Raw genomic sequence first — 25,608 nt, forward strand, 5'->3', positions numbered from 1 at the left:
GAAAAGATTCTAATATTAGGAATCTATGCACCAAATGAAGGGAAATCGGAATTTTTCAAGAAGCTGCACAAGACTATGCTGGATTATCTGGATTATGACAACATCATTATGATGGGAGACATGAACGGGGTCGTATCAACTAACATGGATAAGTCACAAAGTCAAAATGTTACAAAAGATGGCAGACTACCAAAGACCTTTTTTGAGTTGACAGGCAATATGGATTGGATTGACATTTGGAGAACGAAGAACCCCTTGGGAAAAGAAGGAACATTTTTCTCTGAAGCCCAGCTGACTTGGACAAGAATCGACCAAATATGGATAACTAGAGGTCTGGCACCCAAGGTCAGAAAGGTGGAAATCTGCGCAAAAACCTGCTCCGACCATAACGCACTGAAAATGGACATGATACTATTACCAACCGGCTCCTTTAGATGGAAGATGAATGACAATTTGTTCAGAGATCAGGAGATTATTAAGAAGGCCCAGAAAGCATTGAAGGATTATTTTGAGATAAATATGAACACTACGGTGGAAAAAAGAACTATTTGGGACGCAAGTAAAGCTGTGATGAGGGGGTTCTTGATACAACAGAATGCTGTAAGGAAGAGGATACAAAATGACAGAAAAGACAAGATTTTGGAGAAAATAAAGGAATTAGAAAAGAAGCTAAGATTAAACCCGAAGTCACAGCCGATCTTGAGAGAAATTAAACTTCATCAAGCACAATATTCGAAACTGATAAACCAGGAAATAGAGTGGAAGATTAAATTAATGAAACAAAAAACTTTTGAATCGGCAAACAAATGTGGGAAACTGCTAGCTTGGCAGTTGAAGAAGAGACAAAAATTAAATACAGTTACAAATTTGGAAATTGAAGGAAGAAACATTCAGAACCCCAAGGAGATTAGAAAGTGTTTCCAGAAATACTTTAAAAAATTATATACTCAAGGGCCGCAGGACGAGGTTGAGATTAAACAATTTTTGGAGAAAAATGGACTTAAAAAATTGTCAGAAAAAAATAGATTACTCCTGAACAGTAAAATAACATGTCAAGAGATTGAAAATGCCATTCAGAATATGAAATTGGGCAAATCTCCAGGACCAGATGGGCTGACCTCCAAGTATTATAAGACACTAAAAGACTACTTGATACAACCACTGATGGAGGTCAGCAATGAAATTATGGAGGGGAGGAGGGCGCCGGATTCGTGGAAAGAAGCATTCATCACATTAATACCTAAATCGGATTCTGAAAAGACACAACTTAAGAACTACCGTCCCATCTCCCTGTTAAATGTGGATTACAAAATATTCGCAGATGTCCTGGCAAATAGATTTTAAAAAGTTTTAAATGAAGTAATTCATAAAGACCAGGCAGGCTTTCTCCCAGGTAGACATATGTTTGCTAATACAAGGAACATTATTGACATTTTGGAACTTCTGCAAACAGACATAAACACAAAAGCAGTGCTGATTTTTATAGATGCGGAGAAAGCCTTTGATAATATTTCTTGGAAATTTATGAAGGGAAATTTAAAAGAAATGGGAGTGGGTCGGGGTTTTGAGAATGGGATTGATGCAATATATTCAGAACAAAAGGCTAAATTGATAGTAAATAATGTGGTTACAGAAGAGTTTAAAATTGAAAAAGGAACACGACAAGGCTGCCCGATTTCCCCTTTGTTATTTATATCTGTTCTGGAGGTGCTCTTGAATATGATTAGAGGGGACCGGTTGGTGGAAGGGATTCAGGTCGGAGCGAAACAATATAAACTTAAAGCTTTTGCAGATGACCTGGTTCTGACCCTGCAGGAGCCAGAATCTAGTACAACAAGAGTATTACAATTGATTCAAGATTTTGGTTGGGTTGCGGGATTTAAACTAAACAAACAGAAAACTAAGGTGCTGGGAAAAAATTTGACAGATACAGAGTCGGAACGGTTTCAGAGAGAAACAGAACTAACTGTGGTTAAAAAAGTAAAATACCTAGGGGTAAACATAACAACAAAGAATCTGAGTCTATTTAAGGATAACTATGAAAAATGCTGGTCTGAAATTAAGAGAGACTTGGATAGTTGGACAAAATTGAAGCTTTCCTTGTTAGGCCGTATTGCTGCTGTTAAGATGAATGTATTGCCAAGAATGTTGTTTCTGTTTCAAACATTGCAGATTGTGGACAAGACAGAGTGTTTCCGGAAGTGGCAGAGAGATAATTCTAAATTTGTCTGCCAGGGCAAAAAGCCCAGAATTAAGTTTAAGATACTAACTGACGCAAAAGAAAGAGGGGGCTTTGCCCTGCCAGACTTAAAGCTGTACTATGAAGCCGCAGCTTTCTGTTGGCTAAATGACTGGCTACTTCTCGAAGACACTGATGTACTGGACCTGGAAGGTTTTAACAACGCTTTTGGTTGGCATGCATACTTATGGTATGACAAGGTTAAGATCAATAAGGTCTTTAAGAACCATATTGTCAGGAAAGCAGTATTTAATGTCTGGACAAAATACAAAGACTTATTGGAAAACAAAACTCCGAGGTGGCTTTCACCTCTGGAAGCCAAGGCCCGAAAAAGACCCAATATGGAGGCCAAATGGCCAAAATATTGGGAAATATTAGAAAAAGATGGAGATAATTGGAAATTGCAGAGTTTGGAGAAAATGAAGGATAAAGTGCGAGACTGGTTACATTACGCTCAGATTAAAGAAGTCTTTAAGAATGATAAAAAGGTAGGGTTCCAGGTGGAGAAATCAAAGTTGGAAACAGAATTGTTAGAACCAAAGACTAAGGTATTATCAAGAATGTATAACTTGCTGTTAAAATGGAATACACAAGAGGAAATGGTTAAATCGGTAATGATAAAGTGGGCTCAGGATATTGGGTATAATATTATGTTTGAGGACTGGGAAAGGTTGTGGACCACTGGGCTGAATTTCACTGCATGTAATGCTCTGAAGGAAAATGTAATGAAAATGATATATAGATGGTACATGACCCCAGTTAAACTTGCCAAAATATACCATTTGTCTGATAATAAATGTTGGAAATGTAAAGAACATGAAGGAACATTCTTTCATCTCTGGTGGACTTGCCCTAAAGTGAAGGCCTTTTGGGAAATGATATATAATGAGCTGAAGAAGGTATTTAAGTATACCTTTACTAAGAAACCAGAGGCCTTCCTTCTGGGTATTGTCGACCAGAAGGTGTTAAAGAAGGACTGAACATTTTTTATGTATGCAACAACGGCAGCAAGGATACTCATCACTAAGAATTGGAAAACTCAAGATCTACCCACACTGGAAGAGTGGCAGATGCAGCTGATGGACTATATGCAACTGGCCGAGATGACTGGTAGAATCCGTGACCTGGGAGAAGAGAGGGTCGAGGAGGACTGGAGGAAATTCAAGATCTATTTACAAAAATATTGTAATTTGGTTGAATGCTAAGAAGGATGCTAGATCATAAATAATTGCCTACCATTGAATTAGATCTGATTTTGACGCTAAGTGAGATTAAGGAAAATACAATTTTTTTGGAGAATTGCTAGATATTATTTAAACGAGTGGAGATAAGATTGTAAACAAGAAGGTAATTTGCTTGAAAAATTTCTTTTATGTAATGATGTAAGTGGGAGCGGGAGATGTGAGGGAGTCCAAAGATGTAACAAAATTATGTTACGATATAAGTAATGTTGTTTAATATTTACGTATTTGTATTTAAAAAAAACCTTAATAAATTTGCATTAAAAAAAACCAAATATATGTAATATGAAAAGGATACTTGCAGCCTGTGAATGTGCTGCCAACTCTCTTTATATTAATGCCTCTCTCAGCTGCCAGTCTTGTCTCTCTCCCTGCTCACTTGATGGCTTGGCTGTACCGCTGCTGCCTCCTCCTCCGCCTGGGAAACGAAGAGCCAGACTAAGCCTGAGAGGTGAAATGTCTGCATCTACTATCAAATACCACCAGCTCTGAGGGCCCAATAATTATGGGGTAGAACCTTTTTCAGCCCAAGGTCCACATTCCCCTCAGAGCTACATTCCAAGGGCATGAGGTGAGTGGGGAAAGCGGGTGAAACAACAATTGTAAATTTTTATCTTCGCACAGTTGGCTAGCTTCTACACACATTCACACACCCCTTTCGAGGCAAGCAAGGAGCAGTATTAGAGTTCACAGATACATTCTAGCCAGGAAAAAAAATATTTGGGCTGCAAAGCAGAGCCAGGTGGGGGTGGGGGTGGTTCAAGAGAGCAAGAAAGAGATTTCTGGGGGGCTACATGGATTTGGCCTCAGTGCTGAGGTTCCTCACCCCTGCAGTAAAATGTGTGAGCGTGTGTGTGTGTGAGGATTTAGTTTTTCTCTCCCCTGAGAAAAATCCCTCTAGTGGGGTAGGAAAGCTGAAAATAATGCCAACATATTTCACATCTGGCAACCAATGTTCCCCTTTGGTTTTGGATAGTACATGGGTAAAAAAAGGTAAAGTAAAGGTACCCCTGACCATTAGGTCTAGTCGTGGCTGACTCTGGGGTTGCGGCGCTCATCTCGCTTTATTGGCCGAGGGAGCCAGCGTACAGCTTCCGGGTCATGTGGCGAACCATGTGGGTCATGGCGAACCAGAGCAGCGCACGGAAATGCCGTTTACCTTCCCGCCAGAGCGGTACCTATTTATCTCCTTGCACTTTGACGTGCTTTTGAACTGCTAGGTTGGCAGGAGCAGGGACCGAGCAATGGGAGCTCACCCCGTCGTGGGGATTCGAACTGCTGACCTACTGATCAGCAAGCCCTAGGCTCTGTGGTTTAACCCACAGCGCCACCCGCGTCCCAGTACATGGATAGGTGAGTCTAAAAAGCCCGGGACACAAATTTCCACAGCCCTCTAATGGCTATGATGGTTCATTTACCAGAAGTAATGTATTTAGCTTTAACTCTGGAAGTGTATACTCAATTCTGACCAAACTAAGCCTCCTAGAGCAAAAAATACAAAGGAGGCTTTGTGTGAGAGGCCAGGACTCATTGTTTCATTTTACACTTTGATTATATGCTCTTCAGCAAGAATCATCAGGCTTTTTGTGTGTGTGTGTACTTGGTTCAATGAAACACTGATTACAGCTTCTGGGTCCTACCCTAATGTATTGGGAAGCGATAATGAAGTGATCCTTTGTTTCAGATACATTAGCCAGCAATTTATAAATACACTTTCTTCTTGGAAGCTCTTCTATGTCTTTATTCTAGATTTTCCTCTTCAGTCTTTTTAAACTGAAAATTACAAGGTCAGAGAGTAGGAGTGTTTGTGGCATTGTTTTCTTGCCACTGAGAACATAGTGTTGCATCATTCCAGACACTGCCAAGGCAAAAGAGTAGGGAACTGGTATGCACAACAGCAAAACAAGCTTAATGTTGAAGACAGAGGGTGAATGGGTATACATACATTTCTCTGCGGGCCGGAGAGAAGATGGAAGATGGCAATTGTTCTTGAAGAAAGTAGGATGAGTGCCCGATGGGCAGAGGAAGCACTGTTACAGCAAATCCACTTTAAAAAAGAAGCAGAATTTTTGTGTGGTTAAGAAAGGGGAAATACATTGAAAAGTATGGCATGAACTAACAAGGAATAAGAAGACATATAAACATAGTGACTCAGACTGTAACTTGCTTGAACTAACTAATTTGGAGAAGAAGCAGGAGGTAAGTAAAAACCTGAAAAGAGGTGATCTATTTTTCAAAACAAATACCGTATTTTTCTGTGTATAACAGGCCCCTGTGTATAAGATGCCTCCTACTTTTGGGGACTCAAAATTAAGAAAATGTGGGAAGATTACCCCTGTGTATAAGACTACCCCCCCTTTTAACATTATTTTTTAGTAAAAAAATAGTCTTATACACGGAAAAGTACTTATGTAATTATGTAAGGAGGAATCAGTCAGGAAGGAATAGGATACCTATCTATCTCCCCTCCACTGGTTCAGGTAACTTATTGCAAATAGGTACAAGTCTGGACTAGATCACTTTTGAGGTCCTTTCCAGATCTACGTTGCTAGGAACAAGAGTGCACCATCTCAGAGTTAGAGTGAGTTTCAATTAAAACCATTCTAGGTTTCCTTAATTATAATTATTGAATTTAACTTCTAAAGAGCCAACTACTGATAAAATCCTTGTGTCTTTATTGTGTTTAATGAAGTGGCTAAGCAAATTGTGCTTTAGACCAGCTCAGTAATTTTTTGTGCACCAGCTGAGGAACAAAGGCAAGTTATGAAAGAAAGCCTCGCTGCAGGAGGAGTTTAAGGATTAATATCAATAAATGAAAGTGACTAGATGAATTCACAAATATCATGGCAACCAGCAAAGTATTCAGACATGAATTACAAAACCCCAATCAGCCTTTCTGATTTCTTTTCTAGAAAATTCTTCTACACCATTCAAAATGCATTACGCCTGGAAAATGATTAGGGTATATCATATATGTATAATAAATACTACCCATCACCCACAATACCTCTAGGAACAGGTTTGTTGTGTAATAACTTAAACAAGAGTTTTGTAGGGTTTATTTGTCCAACTTCACACAATTTGGATATTTGCTTGATGAAACTGGAAAGCTAGAGTGCCTTTGCCACACCACTGGAAATAAATGGAGTGTAAAGTGTCTGAAAGTGCAATTTTATAGCACCCACTCAGAAGTAATTACCATTGAGTACTTTTAAAATGGGACTTACATCCACAGAGTTATAATATGACCTTTACCTACAGGAAATTAAGGGGTAAATGCCACACTTATTGTGAAAGAACACAAGCCCAAATATAACATCAATAACATGAATGTTCCTACTTTGCCTTAGATTTCGAAGACCTTTGCTTGCCCCATATCTTTATTATTAATATAAGCTTTATACTTTATCATGTGTATTCCAGCTTTTTCTTTTTTTTAAAAGCAGGCTCATACATAGGGGTTATTCTATTTATCCTCACTACAAACCTGTGAAGTCAAGTAGGTTCATATTTTCTGTAAGTGAAAATAATGCAAAAAAAGGGACAAGCTAGTATTGAATGGTATATAAATTTCAGCAGAGTGCAGAAATAGTCTGGGAAGACTGCTGGCTGAAAGAATCAAGAAACTTGTGGATTATTTATTGTTAGAAACAAAGCTGTACTGAGTCCAAGGTTACATGCAGCCACCAAGGAGCCATGAGGCTAACAAGAAGAACACTAGCATGAACTGTCTGAAGAAGAAGCTGTAGGAAGGAAGTAAAGCCTGAGGAAATACAATCTACATATAGTTACTTGTAGTTAATAAATCAGTAAGTAAGAAGAAGAAGAAGAGTTTGGATTTGATATCCCGCTTTATCACTACCCGAAGGAGTCTCAAAGCGGCTAACATTCTCCTTTCCCTTCCTCCCCCACAACAAACACTCTGTGAGGTGAGTGGGGCTGAGAGACTTCAGAGAAGTGTGACTAGCCCAAGGTCACCCAGCAGCTGCATGTGGAGGAGCGGGGAAGCGAACCCGGTTCACCAGATTACGAGTCCACCGCTCATTAACAAGTCAGCAAGGGGAGATTAGGTTATCTTTCTGTCTATCTCCACATCCCTCGGTTTAGGTAACTTATTGCAAATGTACTTTCCTCACAACACTCAACAAAAATGCTAAATATTAATGTTTATTGTAGCTCAATGCACTGATATTTTCAATTCACTCTAGATTGCAACTATTGACATGCAAATGAAATGCTATACAAACTTTTTAAAGTATTTGGGATATGCCAAACAGAATAAAAATGTAACCATCATTCGATACATTTACCTCAAATGAAAAATACAAAATAGTATTTTTTGTTACCCATAACTTGATAGCTGTTAAAACTTTAAGCAAATTTTGTAGACTAACATGTCAAGCAAACAAAAGTTATTTTAATATTAGCCAAATTATAAACTATCAATACACAGTATCTTGGTTTATGTATTACAGTGTCAATCTGAAGTGTCTTATCTGTGGTGCAAATATCTGAATATTCACATGTCAAGCTTGAAGATTGCATGGTTTTAAGAGAGGCAGCCTTGCTATAATTTGCAATATTTGAAGCTCTCAAATCTGTGAATGGAGTAACCACTCTCTCCCCCAGCCCGCTTTCCTTGTGGGCTCTGCCTGATTCGGTGTGCCATTTGTCATTTTAATTCCCCATCCTCACCCTACACTTTTCCTTTGCATGATTGCACATCACACATTTGCTAAGTGAACAACAATAGCCTTAGGAAATATCATCAGGCAGGAGGCACTTCATGTAAAATGAGTTGGATCACACAATACACAACTGCACAGCTATTGCCAAAATGAAAAAGGGAGGGGGGACATAGGAGGCTGATGAAAACCCAATTGTATTCCTGCTTTCTTAAGTATGGTCTGCTCCAAACTATGCCAATCAGTGCTGCCACTATATATGTATATGAATTTTTATGGGAGTGCTGAATAGAGCACATGGTTTTAATTCAGAAGTACTACAAACAGTGTGAACCAGCAAGGGGCCAGACAAACAAAGAAATCTGCAATTTAGATAGAGCTCACCTGCAAGTCTAATATGTGGAAGGAAAGGGGGGGGGGGAATCTCCATTCACCCAAGAGTTGTTTAGGCTCATCTCAGGAGCTTAGATTGGTCCAATGGACAGTTTTGACATTTTTTGCTTTAAAATACCGTACTGCACACAAGCAATATTAGAAACTATTTTGAAACTCCCTTTAGCAACAAAAGTAGTTTTCTGTGTGACACTGGGAGGAGCAAATTTCTGTTGGGCAAAATTAAGTCTGAAGCCTTCTTTTAGAAAAACCCAACTCAACCCAATGCTGTTGGAAGAATAAGTCTAAATTCCCAATTCATAGATGGAACTTGTTTATTTGTTTATCTTGGCTTTCAAGAGAGTTACTGTGGTGTGGGTGAGCGTTGAATGGACTGTGGGAGACCCAGGTTCAAATTCTCACTCAGCCAGAAATCTTGGCTTGGGCCAATCACTCTCTCCCAGCATAGTCTATTTCTTTGGTGGGCGCCTTTGCAGGCTGGCATTCCCCCATGCACTGGGATCCAATGTGAGAAGTCCCAGGGACTGTTTCCTATACAGCAAAGGAAGCCTCTGCGCCAGGCTTGCTGCCTGGGTAATTGGTCCCACCCACTTGCCTAATGAAGGGATGCGGGTGGCGCTGTGGGTTAAAGCACAGAGCCTAGGGCTTGCCGATCAGAAGGCCGGCAGTTTGAATCCCTGCGACAGGGTGAGCTCCCGTTGCTCGGTCCCTGCTCCTGCAGTTTGAAAGCACGTCAAAGTGCAAGTAGATAAATAGGTACTGCTCCGGCGGGAAGGTAAATGGCGTTTCCGTGTGCTGCTCTGGTTCGCCAGAAGCGGCTTAGTCATGCTGGCCACATGACCTGGAAGCTGTACGCTGGCTCCCTCGGCCAGTAAAGCGAGATGTGCGCCACAACCCCAGAATCAGTCATGACTGGACCTAACAGTCAGGGGTCCCTTTACCTTTACTTGCCTAATGAGAGACTTGTGGGTGGGCATGGGCCATAAGCATAGGCTTGTGGCTTGCTTAGGCATTGTATAGGCATAGTTTTGGTCATAGTGTAGGTTGTAACCTCTACCTGACCCCTCCAAAATGGGGTATTCCATTAATGGGATCCAGTGAAGATGCTTCTGTCTGGATGTCCAGGTGGGGCCACAGCACTTCCCAGGGGCAATCCAGTGCAATTCCTTGATGTAGGTTAGGGATTCCCTCATTTCCAGTTGACCCCAAAATGCAAGCTCTTCCAGTAGGCGGGTGGGAAGGGCTGGGGTCTACCCAATGCCTATGCCAAACCTCTTATGTCTGTTGCCCATAAATATTGGTTGCCTTGTCTCTTATTCTTGGCATTGGGGAGGACAGAAGAGTAGGGGTGGGGATGCCTTGCCATGCAATAAAATCGGAAGATAAGATAAATGAGTAAAAATATTCTGGGGGCACCTCGCAATAAGTGCTAAAAACAGATATAGCTTTGCTGTTCTTTGGATCCAAAGTCATCAATAATCACGCCATCATCAGAAATGCTAGAATGCACCCACTACATCACCAAGCAAAGAAAGCTATATGCAGTAAATACGGCTTTTCTTCTTTAAAAAATCAATCAAGTTATGATTGATTGTTAAATAAGAAATAAAAATGGATTTCTTTGTCCCCTAGAAGCAGAAATGCTGTGATGGAACTCACTGCAAGAGCTGCTGCTGTCAGCAACTCTGTGCCTATATAGTGATGTTTCAGTGGCAAGAAGCAATAGAGCCCAGGAGATAGGAACTTGGAAATTGAGTAAAGGGCACAGTGTAATGATTAATTGAATACACTGCTGATGGAGGGAAAGTGTCCCTAACAACAGTGATCTTCCTTTTATTTTGCGGTGGGTGGGAATCAGCTACTGAGGAGAGAGGCTTCATGTCTTAGTAGGGCCTTATTGTTGGGTCCTCACATCTCTGTCTGGAAGCTCTGCCAAGGGGCCGGCAGGACACCCAGCCTCGAATCCATTGCTTTGTAATCTAAAATGTGTCAGAAAAGACTGTGGTTGCTTTTGCAGCTTGTTATTAATATTCCAGAGCCTAATCCTGTTTCTGAAAACAGATTCTGGGCACTTCTGCACCAGCCATTTACCAGGAATTTGCAGTGTCTAGGCACCCATTTTTTTGTGGTGATGGGGAAGGGATCCACACAACAAGTTGCTTGTGTTGTACATACCTTATCCCCCCCCCCCCCGTTAATGCAGACTTTCTCTTACCTGGAAAAAGAAAGCCAGTTAGTACTTTTAAGTCCATTATTGATGCACACGCTTCAAATGTGTGACTTTTTCAAAGCTAAGCTAATAAGCTTTTGGACGTGGATTGTTTCCAAGGGGTTAGGTGACATTTCTGGTGCTGTTGGTGTTGGTGTTGGTACTGACCTTTAAAGACTGAAACGGCCTTGGCCCAGTATACCTGAAGGAGTGTCTCCACCCCCTCGTTCAACGCGGACACTGAAGTCCAGCACCGAGGGCCTTCTGGCAGTTCCCTCACTGTGAGAAGCAAAGTTACAGGGAACCAGGCAGAGGGCCTTCTTGGTAGTGGCACCCGCCCTGTGGAACGCCCTCCCATCAGATGTCAAAGAAATAAAAAACTATTTGACATGTAGAAGACATCTGAAGGCAGCCCTATTTAGGGAAGTTTTTAATGACTGATGTTTTAATGTATTTTAAATCCTTTGTTGGAAGCCACCCAAGAGTGGCTGGGGAAACCCAGCCAGATGGTATAAATTATCATCATCATCATCATCATCATCATCATCATTATTTTCTTATGTGTGTGCTCTGCTGTTATGTCTCCTCAGTTCTGATTGGGCAGATCTGGAGAGACCTGAGCCATGAAAATTTGGGGCTTTTCATTTGCTCTTTTTGATGATTCACAAGTCTTGCTCAGCTACTTCCTTCCTTGCTTCATAAAAAAAAGAGAGCAGGTACAGTGCAAGTGTGCTGTACAACAAATGTACGAGCAACCGTACCCCAGAGATTTCCAGTGGTTGGATAATTGCCAAAGTCATGCTATCCTTTGATCTTTGTGTGCCTCCTTAGTCAGGAGTCAGGAGTAATTGTGTGGGAGGTCTGGAGAAAGGAGGAGGGTCTGTGCACAAACACAGTAGGCACTTGCAGACATGGTGTGAATGGGATACCATGGATGTAAAAACATAACATTTGAAAAGATGCGAACACCGTCGTGCTGTCCCATGGCCTGATGAGTGAGGAATGAGAAAGAAACAAAGCCTATGGAAGACTTCCATGTGGAAGTGCCCTCTGTTTTCTCAGCCTGCATTGCTGTAAGTAGGAAATCCGTTCTTGCAGATGCTCTGTGTGCAGGAGCATCCTCTTAAAAAAGCCTCACGCATGCAGTGGTGCAGCTGGAGACTTCCAGGAAAGAATTCAGTCTCTCAAAAGGATTCCTCACCAAGAAGATCAATGCTGGCTAATATGTTCATCGGTGTTTTCAGTTCACCTGGGGAAACCGTAAGAGCCAGTGGGGCTGGCTTGCTCCTCTTACTAGCCTGACATGTGTTCTACACCTGAGGTGGGAGGGAAGGCAGATGTGGGCCTTGTTTTTCCAGCTTTCTTCCCTGTTCTTGCTTCTTAGCCATCGTACGCTCATCTCATCCCATCCCATCGCAACTAAATACAACTTTTCTATGTTTTATCTCCTACTTCATATGCTTTTCAGCAACAAGCTGTGATTTAATCTCTTCTTAAATTGATTTTCAAATTACAAAAATAGGAGAAACAATATAAATCCATTAAGTATAAAATCATTATGTAATTAAATGCATTAGAAGAAAGGTAACATATGGAACGACTTTCTCACTAGAAAGGGAAAAAAAAGACTAACAGAGCAATCCTGGGAAGGGAGCAGTGGCTCTGTCAGGGCTGCATTTTCACCCCTGCTAGCTTCTCCCAGCGGGGGTGGGGTGGGGGTGGGGGGTGGGGAGGGGGACAAGTCCCTGCCCCACTTGCTGCTGCAACAGCTCCAGGTTGGTGAAGCTGAGGACGTGGAGCTGTTTGGATTTGTGGGTTTTCTGCTTGTTTCAGGGCATCTAACATTGTGAGACCCACTTTCACCACTAGTTCTTCTTTCTATTGCTGGAAAGATAACTCTATAGCTCCTCCCCATCTCATAGGTTGGGACTGCAGCCTAAATTCTGATGAAGTAAAATAATTTTAACTGAAGGCATGCTTCATGTTTATTTCAACAACCAGCTTAATAATGGGTTATGTTCAGTGGCGGACTATGGGCTCTCAAATTTCAGTGATGCCCTGTGTGACACACAAAATGGGTGCCCCTCGCCTCTGGCACTCTGTTCTACATCACTGTTGTGCCCCCCAATGTGGCTGAACTGGTAGCACTACCCTAAAACCGACTCTGTTATGTTCCAATATTGTGCAAGTGGACTTCCATGGGTGTAACAGGATTTCCTCTCCTCTCCTCTCCTCTCCTCTCCTCTCCTCTCCTCTCCTCTCCATGTGCATCCCCAAAATCTTCTGCAGAAGATCCCCCCAACCCTCTGGAGCAAATATTGAGGGTGTGTAATAGCGGGGTGCAGGGGAGAAAAGTGGCCGGTGAAACTCCATTGCAAGAAATGCAAAAACCTCCAACTGTTAATGTAAATGGGAAATTTATTTAACTGGGGCAAGGGGTGCATGGCTGGGGAGAAGGTGTGGCCTGGAGGGAAGTCCCTTCTTACTGTGCCTCCTCTACAAGAGGTCTGGCAACAGAATAAAGGGCCTTTTCTGCAGTGGCTCCCCATTTGTGGAATACCCTCCCTAGGAAGGCTCACCTGACACCTTTGTTCCATCACTTCAGGTGCCAGGAGAAAAAGTTTCTCTACAACCAGGCCTTTGGCTGATTAATATTCTGTCACCTTTTATACGTGTTTGTGGGCTGGGTGGGTTGCTGGTTTGTTTTTGTTTTATTATGTATTTTGGGTTCTCATTTTGTATTTTTATGTTGTAAACTGCCCTGTGATCTTTGGATGAAGGGCAGTATATAAATGCAATTAATAATAACCAGAGTTCTATATTTCCTAGCTAAAGGCATACCAGATTGTAATTAACGTCATGAGAAGTAATTACCTTTGTTATTCAGTGATGGATGCGCAGCTTAGGCTTTCGTTTTAAAGCCTGCTTTTTGAAAGGATTATTTTGACAGGTTAGGTCTTTTCTAAAATTGTTTTCTGTTTTGCATGCAGATTTCATGCATCAGTGGACTATATCAACATTTCATTTAACATGGCACAGACTGGAAAACCTCCACTATGGTACAAAACAGAGGAGGGAGGGAGGGAGGGAGGGAGGGAGGGAGGATGGATTTCAAAGGAATTGAGACATAATGCATTCATTAGCACAAGAGTAAGCAGTGGTTGAGATGCATGGTTAAACTGTATGCCGTTACACAATTAACTGGCCTTGTTAATAGGATCCCATTTAGTTCACGAGAGCAATGTATTTTCAGTGCCTCTCTCACTGCTTTGACACTTGTGTTCTCAGTACATTTGCAGTTATTATTGGTAGCTAGAGGCCAAAACATGTTGTGTTCACTTAAATTCATTTCAGGACACTTTCACATTTCTGCCATTAATAGTGCTACAACCTACAGTATGTCCAAACAGCACAGGTTCAGGTTTGAAAACAATTTCAGTGACAGGCTTGATTTGCTCAACATAGATCCATTTGTTTCATCTTTTCACCTTGTTAACTTCCTTTGTTCTCTCCCCTGCAGTTTCAAAGAAGGGTGAGAAGTCATAACACAGTACAACTGTTGTGCCCCATTCAACCAAGTCTTACCTGGGAGAGGTCTGATGCAGACATGGAACACCCTCACCTGAAAGATTTTTTTCATTCATTTATGTGGCAGGAACTGATCCTTGTGTGTTGTTGGCAACTGTCTGCATCGAGGGATAACAGAGTGCATCTCTGGGGATGAAGTCAAACCACTGCATTAGCAGCACAAAAGTGACCTCCCTGGGTTGCATGCCTGGAGGTGCTGGGCTGCCCATATAACAAGACACCCCTCTCAGCTTTGCTGATGTGGTCCAAAAGAATGATGGAAATATTTTTGGCACCAGCTTAGCTGCAGGAGTTGCCAGCCTTTGTATATTCCAGGTAGGGTCCTTCCACCAGGGTCGCCATATTTAAAAATATGAAAATCCGAAGGCAAAAGTTGTTGACTCTACCTTCCACTGAAATGAGGATTCACACTAAATTAGTTGAACTTAGGCCCCAATGAAATCAATGAGACAATTAGACATGCCTTTTGAAGTGAAATCTTGACTGGGTTCAGTGGAAACCTAGTGCAATTAACATTGTCTGGACCTAATTTGTGATATTTGCGTATGCATCAGAATGCATATGGAAAGCTAGACCTACACTGTGCATAGTGGTTGCCTGTCATCTAAGGAGTTCTCCAGTTGGCAGAAGTAATGCCAAAAGGTCCAGACTATTCTCATAATAGCTTCAGCCTAGGCAGCCATGCTTCTTAGTTGGCCTGTGATGACTTGCTAAGAGCTGAGTGAGCTGGTCATTCACTACATGCACAGTCCAGAATAACTTTTGGAAATGGATTGCATCCACCTGAAAAGCTGATTGAGATTCGTCTGGGTGGCTTTGTACAGCCTGCACAGAACCAGGTTTGTTCAACATGGGCTGACCTTTCTTTTCTTTTTAAGTGTTTTGCTGGTCATTTATATAGCTATTGTATATAGCTTAAACCGGCTGTGCATCAATAATTTGTCAATGCAGCTAGTTGACTTTACTGTGTGCCATTAAATCATATCACAAAGTTAATTAAATCCTTCTCCCAAAAACTTTATTTAGCTTTTAATTGCCAATTATGTAGTGCCTAATTTTCTGAGGCAGCAAGTAAACAATGCCATTTGCAGATTTTTGTTTGCTTTCCTGATGGTATAGCTGATAGATCCTGTGAGGAGAACCCCTTTGGAGCCATTGTGGATGACACTATGACAGTTTAAGTTCGGAGAACAGTCTTATTTAAAATCTCACTACCAGCTGCAACAAGCTGCATTTCGTGGGAGTGAGGGTGGAGAAGTGTGCCTGTAGTATCAGAATAACCATCCCTGTCTGGATTTACAGTTTGCTGTTTGGACTTTTAAGGCTTCTGGGCATGCCTAGTGATGTCTGCTAAAATGCTTTTGGAGTAGATGCCCTTAATTCCAGGCACAGATAGCTAGCTGACAATCAAAGTGCAAAGCTAAATGTAAAAGTGAAGAAGGGCAAAAGGGCAGGACATATCTATGTTTTCTGAAAGGATAGCTGACAGCAGAAGAGGACGAACATTGTTGCCAACATTTCTAAAGCAACTCTGGACAAGGGGAAAATTGAGAAAACCAGATTTGTCAAATTCCGACAGAATTAATGAGCAAGAAGGGAAGTTTGTAGACCGGACCATTTGGGTACCAAGATCAAAACTGGTGGTGTTCTGTACTGTATTAAACAGCAGCAGTGGAAACAGATAGTTCTTTCAGCAATTCAGTCATTGTGTGTGACCTGCTTCTGTTTTTCTATATGAGCGAGTTACTGTGAGTGACACAGAAAGCAATCTAAAGCCATAGCGTTGTAACAGGCTGCCATATTTCTTTATGGTGAGTTGCTGAGTTGTATTCGGATCTGGTTGATCAAGTTCAGAAATGTGTAGCTGGCCCCTTTGGGCAACGCTGTTGAAGCAGACGCATCTTTATATTTGACTTTCTTCTGTAATATTTTGTTCTGGATTGTTTTATTTGATGTTTTAATGTAGGTTGTAAACCATTTTGATTCCCCCACCCCTAAAAAATATAAAGCGGTATAGAAATGAAATTACTAATAATCTTTAATTTGACTTTAAATTTTTGTTTAGAAATATCATAAAGCAACAAACTTGTTTTAAAAATAAAGCTGTAAATGGAAAGCCTGTTCACAATGAACACTGGAATTACAAAAGACTTTTTGTTTGTGAACACCATGAACTGAAAATTCAGTGTTATTGAGGCTTTTATTATGATTTAACTTGAATATTCATTTGAACAATCTACTGATGTGAATTTCATGAGAATGGCACATATGTAAATTAAATGCTAAAATTTAGTGCTGCTGATCTCTCTTCCATAATTGTTACACTTGAACTTACATAACAGATAGATGAGGCAAAGGCAATTGAAATACTATTGCACCCTCTTCCTCTTTGTTGTCATTTCTCTATGATGTTGGTTGCTTAATGCTTGATGTGTATGTGCTTTTAATCGAATTGGCAAGATAACAAATTCCAACTAATGGCTACAAACCTTTGCAGGTTTTGTTCCTTGCCATGCTTTCCCCACAGGAATCAGAAATAGCACATTTTGAAAGTTCTTGAATACCACACAGGTCTCTCTATTTTGCTCCTTCTGCTTTCGTCAGGCGGGGGGCAGGGAATTCTGACAGTTGACTGCATCATGTGTCTCACCTGTTCTTAACACCAGTCAGAAAATGCTAATCCTACTCAGAGGGATATGAACAGGTGACAGGTAACAAAAGCTGCATGTGAGCCAAATCAGCTGTCAAGACTTTCTACCTCCTATGATGTGCAGGAGAACAGGTGTGCAAGCAAGCATCCATCCATCCTCTGGGCACAGAAGTACCAGCCACTCAGGCTATAAGAACAAGTCACAACATGTGACAGGGCATTCAGGTTCGATGATGCTAGTCCTGCCTTGGCAGGATAATGATGGCTGTTGTCAGTGTGAAATCTGATTTGAAAGCCCATATTAGAAGTTCTAGAAATTCCCTGGCAGTTTGTTGAACGATTATACTTTTTACCTACAGAAGTGGGGATATCTTATTCCTTGGAGTATTTCAGAGGAAGCTCAAAAAAGCTGTGGGAAGACTGTTGCTAATACTAGAGGGATCCTGCCTCTGCCTCGAGACAAAATCTTTAGAATGATGCCAATTTTAGGATTTGCTACCTGGACCATAATATGACTGGGATTAAAACACTGTATTTCCAGGGAAGCTGTAAGAAACCAAACTTTCATCATTACTGGTGGTAATAAGGTTGGAAGGAAGATGCTGATCGAAAGCTTCTGTAGACTTAGCCAAACCATGTAAGGTCTGGTCACCACAATACAACAAGGTGGCAGAGTGAGCTATATACAGACTGAAAGTGGATAAAGCATTTATTAATCCTCACCTACATAACAAAGTTCACTGGAAGGAGAAGCACAACTGGGAATGCACATGACTACAACTTTTAACTTGGATGTGGTAGCTTTTTGATGGTACTAAAGAAAAAAGCGCCTGCCAACCTAGCAGTTCGAAAGCACCTCCGGGTGCAAGTAGATAAATAGGGACCGCTTACCAGCGGGAAGGTAAACGGCGTTTCCGTGTGCGGCTCTGGCTCTGGCCAGAGCAGCGATGTCACGCTGGCCACGTGACCCGGAAGTGTCTCCGGACAGCGCTGGCCCCTGGCCTCTTAAGTGAGATGGGCGCACAACCCCAGAGTCTGGCAAGACTGGCCCGTACGGGCAGGGGTACCTTTACCTTTAAAGAAAAAAGAGATATATTCCCACCTGTTGTTGTTGGCATCTGTCTGTCTTGAGAGACCTATGGAGTGCAGTCAAGAATTCCACAAGTGCAGTTTATGACTCCAACTTCATTCTCCTGTATTTGTGTGGGCCAGAATTAAGGTACAGAGGACCTTCTGGCAGTTCCCTCACTGTGAGAAGCGAACTTACAGGGAACCAGGCAGAGGGCCTTCTTGGTAGTAGCACCCTCCTTGTGGAATGCCCTCCCATCAGATGTCAAAGAAATAAACAACTGTCTGATATTTAGAAGACATCTGAAGGCAGCCCTGTTTAGTGAAGTTTTTAATAACTGATGTTTTAATAAAATAAAAAAAATTCTTTCAGTAGCACCTTAAAGACCTACTAGGTTAGTACTTGGTATGAGCTTTCGTGTGCATGCACACTTCTTCAGATACACACGAAAGCTCATACCAAGTACTAACCTAGTTGGTCTTTAAGGTGCTACTGGAAGAAATTTTTTTTATTTTGTTTTGACTATGGCAGACCAACACGGCTACCTATCTGTAACTGATGTTTTAATGTATTTTTAATCTTTTGTTAGAAGCTGCCCAGAGTGGCTGGGGAAACTCAGATGGCCTGGGTAGAAATAATAATAATAATAATAATAATAATAATAATAATAATAATAACAACAACAACTTATTACTTATTACATTCCATGAGCACAAAGACTTCCATTTGACCTGAGATGTTATGATAATTCCTCCCCTTGCTGTCTCTGTTTCTTTCCCAGCCCTTGCCCCACCTCTGAAAGAGAAACATGCCATAAAGAATTCAATGCGGACGATGGTTGCTACCTTCTGTTCCCTCGTTTTACAACATCCTCCATCAGCATTATAGCAGGTTGTCAATTGGCCCATATGTCATGTTACAAGAAAGATATGCAGTACAAATGACCCATGACAGAGGAAATGAGTCTGCCTTTAGACTCTAGCAGTATAATTCCAGTTAAAAACAAGAAAAGAGAGTGAAGGAAAAGGATCATTTCTTCATTTCAGCAACACAGCAGTGCCCCCCACATAATACAAGCGTAATCAATATTTCTAGGTGTTCATTTCATTGCATTGCAGATTTTTATGTCTCCCAATAGTCTCATAAACATGCTTGAAGGTACCCCATCCTGTTGTGTGAACATCTACCATGTAACATTAAAACCAGCTTTAATATTAGCCCCTCATTTGCAGCTGAAGAATTCTTAGTTCAAGACTTTATTACAAAGTCCAAGGCTTTATTATTATTTTTTAAAGAATTATATCCAGGCAAGTTGGGAATAAAAACATTGAGGCATTTTTCGGGCACTGATCTGAATCCACCACACGCCACCTTCTTATTTATTTACGAAAATATTTATATACCGCCAACTCATATCAGTATTTATGTTGATAGCTCAGTCAGTCGGTACAGCATGAGGCTCTTAATCTCAGGATAATGGGTTCAAGCAAAAGATCCTTGCATTGTTGGACTAGATGATCCTTGTGGCCCCTTCTAACTCTCCAATTGTATGATTCTGTGATTCTATATGTAAGTACAATAAAGGTGTTAACTAGTGTTATATAAAGTGCTTAACAGGCTGGGACCAATTTATTTGCAGGATTGCCATATTCCATTTATGCCCACTCAACAGCTTTGATGTGCAGAACTGGCACTGTAACAGGTGCCACATAATACCTGTTCCACATATGTAAGAAATGTATTTTTTTGAGTTGCGCATGTGTCAGGGGCTCAGGAGCAGAGGCACAGGGAAGAGAGGAGATGGAGAGCGAAGGGGAAGAATCTGAGGGGAGCGTAGGAGAAGAGGACAGTGGACCGAGGGATTCCATGAGCCTCTCCAGCGAATCGGAAGATTCACAGAAGGGGGCGCCAGTGGCCAGGGGTAGGGAGTTCCCAAGGGGAACGCCCCAGGAGCAAGGGGGCAGCAGGGACTCCCAGAGCAGTAGTTGGAAATCAGGACCAGCTTCCCCACCAGAGCAGAGTGGGGGGGAAGAGTCCCAAGGATCGGGGCCAGTGCATTCCCCACCAGGGAGAGAAGATGAGGCAGGGCTGACCACGCCTCCATCAGAAAGTCGGACAACGGAGGGGAGGTCAGATCCAGCCAGTATCCCGGAAGAGGGAAGCAGTGACCGAAGTAGTGTAACGGTTAGGAGAAAGGTCACTGGGTTGGCGCGAGAGGCAAGTTCAAATGTACAGGAGCGCGGGACAGCAGAGAATGAGGATTGGGAACCGGGTCCTAAAGCCCGCAGGAGGCAGGGGGAAGAGCTAAGTGACTCAGCGTCGGAAGAGTCCAGAAAGGGCAATGCCCCAGCGGGCAGGAGGACCCAGAAGAGGAGAGAGCAGCGGAAAAGGTGGAGCAGGGCTAGGATCTTAAACTGGTGTCAGAGGGGAGGAGACTCAGACGGGACTTCGCCGATCTAGGGTTTAAGATGTAGGGCTGCGTGCTGCGGCTTTGAAATGGAAATTGAACTTCAATAAAGACTTTTGTACATTACGACAGCCTAGCGTTGGTCCTCTGTGAGCTGGGACCTAGAGGCAGCTCTGACAGCATGCTTTGGAACTCCCTGCCGATTAACATCAAGCAGCCATATCCACTGTACTCTTTTTGTAGAATGTAGAATGTTGCCAGGAGTTCTAATCTGGTTTTTAGCTTATTACTGATTTTAATTAATTTAAAAACTGTTTTAAATGGTTGCTTTTAACTGTTTTTGTTGATAATTTTGTTTAATTCTTTCTGTAAACTGCTTTGAGGTTTTATTAAAATCAAATGGTTTATAAGTCTTGACACAAACAAACAAACAATCATCCAACCATACAAAATAATCATTAAAATGACTAGTTAATCAAGGAACTTTAAAAAAAAATCAACAATATTATTACAAAACCCTTCCTCAGTTAATTAAAATGTGTAACAATTTGCAGGCCTTGGGCCCTGCTGCTGAGAATTTCTTAGTAATGCATTTCAGCGGAATGACAATAGATTAACTATTATACAAAGGTTGATTATTGGCTATAGTGAGGTACCAAAATGCCGCATAGACTCAAGAATAAGAAGATCATCATCATTGCAAGTCTTAGTATGCATTTTGCACCAGAAATAAATGTAGTCCATTGAGTTTTGTGTGAGAAAGGATGGCACATGGATTCAAAGGAAAATTCTTGTTAGGGTCCAATGCTCTCATGGAAAAGTAGCTGCACGTCTTCATTAGTCATGGTGAAGAGGGGAAGGAACACTCACCACCAAATTTCAATTGAAAATGTGTGTGTTGGGGGGGACCCACAGGGGGGGGGGAAGCATTTCCATCAGCTGGTATTTCAGAATTGTGGTGTGTGTTGAATTTGTGCTTCAACAGCCATTCTGCTAGGATGAAAGAAGCCCAGGGGAACTCACTGTGAGGTCCCTCCAATCACCCTCTCGGCAGTGGGTGTGCATCTGTGCATGGCCCTCGATTGGAGCTACTGCTAATTGGGGTCGTAAACCAATTAGCTACGCCACGCCAATTATTCAACAGGCCCTTGAGAAAGGAATTAAAATATAAGTGGTGGGGTGGGGAATGAGCTTGTGAAAGGGCATTATTAAGAAAGGCATATTGTGTTTCCCTGAGATGTTTCCTGGATAAAAGAAACATGCTGTTCTTGGCTGTCTCTTGAACTTTGGTAGGAAAAGGGAGGTGGATTAAATATAACACTATCTTAATTTGGAGTACGCTTCTTCAGGCAGGTCTGTGTTTATTAATTTTCAGCAACATGAAGCGTTTTGCAACTTCAAGTATCTCAAAAGCAGCAGCTGCCTCCCATGCAGTTGAGAGAGACTTTTCCAAGCAGTGCTGGTGAAGGTCCAGGATGTCCAGGATGACCAGCCACGAACAGTGGGTGGCAAGTGATGAGTGGGGTCCACCCAGCACAGCTGATGCCCTGCTGTATTCTAGCACATATGACCATTGGGGCCACTGCAGATTAGTATTAGTGGCTCATTGGTTGCTGTAGTCCTCCATGCATAACCATAGTGCAGTTGGTAGAGCACAAATTCCATTGATTACAATGTAACAGTGATATCATAAAGATAACAGAGTATATATGCATACTGTATATTCAAGAACTCTTCATATTCGTTTTAAAAGTCTCATAGGTGCATGGCTTTATGTGGCAGTGCCTCTCTTGTGGTGGCCTCTGTTGTTACCAGTGGTAGAATACCTGTCTTACAAGATTCAAGTAAATGGGATAGCTCAGTCAGTAGAGCATTAACTCTTAATCCCAGGGTTGTGGGTTCAAGCCGCATGTTGGAAGAAAGATTCCTGCATTGCAGGGGATTGGGCTAGGTGGCCGTCGTGGTCCCTTCCAACTCTACGTTTGTATTATTCTATGATTTTCTTTGTCATGGGTTTCTGGGACCAGGAGGTCCAAGTCACAGATAAATAAATTCAGATAATTGCCTCAGGGTGTGATTTTATGACTTCTTTGTTGACTCTCCTTTTCCATTAAACTGCATTTGTTTGAGCCTGATTCTTTAGAATGCAAAGGTAGAGATGCTAACTCCTGGAGATGCACTGCTGAAAGAATATTTGTTTCTAATCAGGAGAAGGGGTGAAAGAGAGAGGTATGTGTGACTGAGACCACAGCTCTCCTTCCCCAACAGAACTTACAGTGCTACTGAGAATTGAAAAATGGAATGGCTGCATGAACCAGAAGCACTGCAATCTGCTGATGATGTGAGGCCATTGCATTTGCAGATGCAATTTACATTTCAGAGCAATCCTACACTGGAGTAAGTTCCCCAGGATTCCACCTTAATAAGGTTGTTTAGAGCAGGAGTAGTGAATAGGGTGCCTACAGATGCTATTGCAGTTGTAGTTCAGACCATTTGGAGCTGCCATATTTGCTAAACTAGACTAGATGACACTGGAAGCTACAAATGCATGAAGTTGTCATATACTGAATTAGGCCATTGGTTTATTTAGTATGATTGACACCATGCATGGGGAACCTCTGGCCCGTTAGTTGTTGGATTCCCTCAGCCACCATGGATGATAGAAATTTTAAGCCAGGCATCCCCAACCTTCAGCCCTCCAGATGTTTTGGACTACAATTCCCATCATCTGTGACCACTGGTCCTGTTAGCTAGTGATCATGGGAATTGTAGGCCAAAACATCTGGAGGGCCACAGGTTGGGGATGCCTGTTTTAAGCCAACCATGTTGGCTACCCTGGCTTATATTTATAGCTTTGGTGCATTGCTTTGCAACTTCGAAACTATTATGTGCCTTTAAAAAATGGCAGCACACATCCCATATCGGTACTATGCCCCTGAAGTGCTGCTTGAAACTGAAGGTGAATGTACATTTGCATAAAATACATGAATAAGCAATGCATTGATATTACACAGGCTTTTCAGCTTTGTGTTTATAGAATTCAATCATCATTCAGAAAGAGTAGGCCATGTGGCTTGCAGTGGGAGTGGGAGAGGATGGGACCCCCCCCCCCATGCAAAATGGTTTCAAATAGAATGGGGGGGGGAGTGGTCTCACTGTAATTATGACAGACCTAGATCTGAATGGCATTTTATGGAGCATCTCTGAATATAAACCCACAGGCTGTAAATAATTCAAACTGAGGCAGAATTTACAAGAACTCTGGAAACCGGTCTAGCCTCGCTGCACAAATTTAGCTTGCGACCAATAAGCACCAGTTCTAGACAGCATTTTTCTCATCTTCTCTTTAATCTTGGGAGTCATTTGGTAGGCTTAAGGTGATTAGTCCAATGAAAGCTGTCTTAAATAATATTTGAAAGGAATGAAAGAAAAATTGACTTTTTAATGCAGATAGACTTCCAGTAAAAATAGTGCAGTGCTTAAACATGAGGGTTAATAGCTTAGTGTAGGGTGGCTGATAGAAAAGGCTGACTTGGGGAATGGCACAAAGCTTTGAGGAACAAATTTAATGCTGAAACAAAGCGGGGTGGACCTTGGTCATTATCAGGATCAGAGACCTCCTGTGAAGGCATCTAGTTAGCCTGTGGTCAGCCTGTTTCAGAACAGAATGCCGAGCTAGATGGGGCTTTGGTCCAATTCAGCAGAGCTCTTCTTACATTCTTATGAAACATTTGTAAGTCTAATGTTTCTCTGGACAAGCAACAAGACGGGTACAAATGTAATAAATGAATAAATAGGACTGATTTATGGAATGAGCCAATATTTCTGGTCTTCACTGAACAGAGCTGATGCATAGCATATGCATGTGCATCTGTTATTGATGCTGTACCAAAAAGAAACTGGTGTGTGTGTGTGTGTGTGTGTGTGTGTGTGTATATATATATATATAACTGCAAGATAGAAGTGCTGCATATTAGACAGAAAAAAATCTACCTCTAACGCACCTGTATTGTGGTGCAGTGGTCAAAACCATGGAGCCTCTTGGGCTTGCTGATCGGAAGGCTGGTGGTTCAAATCTGCACAATGGGGTGAACTCCCGTTGCTCTTTCCCAGCTTCTGCCAACCTAGCAGTTCAAAAGCACACCAGTGCGAGTAGATAAATAGGTACCGCTGCAGTGGGAAGGTAAACGACATTTCCAGCCACTCTGGTTTCCATCATGCTGTTCCATTGTGCCAGAATCGGTTTAGTCATGCTGGCCACATGACCTGGAAAGCTGTCTGTGGACAAATGCCGGCTCCCTTGGCCTGAAAGCGAGATAAGTGCCACAACCCCATAGTCACCTTTGACCGGACTTAAACGACCAGGGGTCCTTTACCTTACCTTACCTTACCTTACCTTTACTTTGCCTTACTATAGTAAATAGTTCAGGTTAAAATAACGTACAGTTGGCTAAATGGTGCAAAACATAAACCTTCTGAGCCAGCAAAGGAAAAATACATGGAGGCAATTTCTTTATGCTGAACCCATTATTAGACTGGGAACTCTCTCTAGAGACTGTATCTTAATGTGCATTTGTGTTGCAATGGAAATTAGGGCATGAGGCATCCAGGGTGTCCTCTCATTTGTACTACATGTTGTGAGGACACACAATCCTAGCCAAATATGTATCTCTAACAATTGTCTCTCTGTGTGTCTACAATTTTGTATGTAAGTGTATCTGGATCAGGGCACATCTGCAGACCTGAGCTCTCAATCTATGCAATCCCAAAACTAGGTTAAGATATTGGTTAGGGGGAATGGGAAATGATTCATTGTCTTCCCATCCTTAGGGTGGTGTGTCTCAAATTACTTGTTCCCTAATTTTGGGAGGATTCTTGAAACTAGTAGGATAAATTCCCTGGTGGTCATTCTTTGGTTAAATTGACTACTTCAGTGTGCAGTGCTGTTTTTCAAATATCTGCCAGGAGCACTAGAGACTTTTTAAATGTAAAAAATAAACTAAAACTTTTGCAAGCGTGAAACTGTAAATGTCAGTGTTATACATACACGGCACCACTATAAAATGGAGTGTAGATCATTCTTCAAGGTGATGATGACAAGCTGCATTGCCACGCAATCGGACCTGC

Source organism: Podarcis cretensis, assembly GCF_951804945.1.
Source record: "Podarcis cretensis genome assembly, chromosome: 4".
Classification (NCBI taxonomy): Eukaryota; Metazoa; Chordata; class Lepidosauria; order Squamata; family Lacertidae; genus Podarcis; species Podarcis cretensis.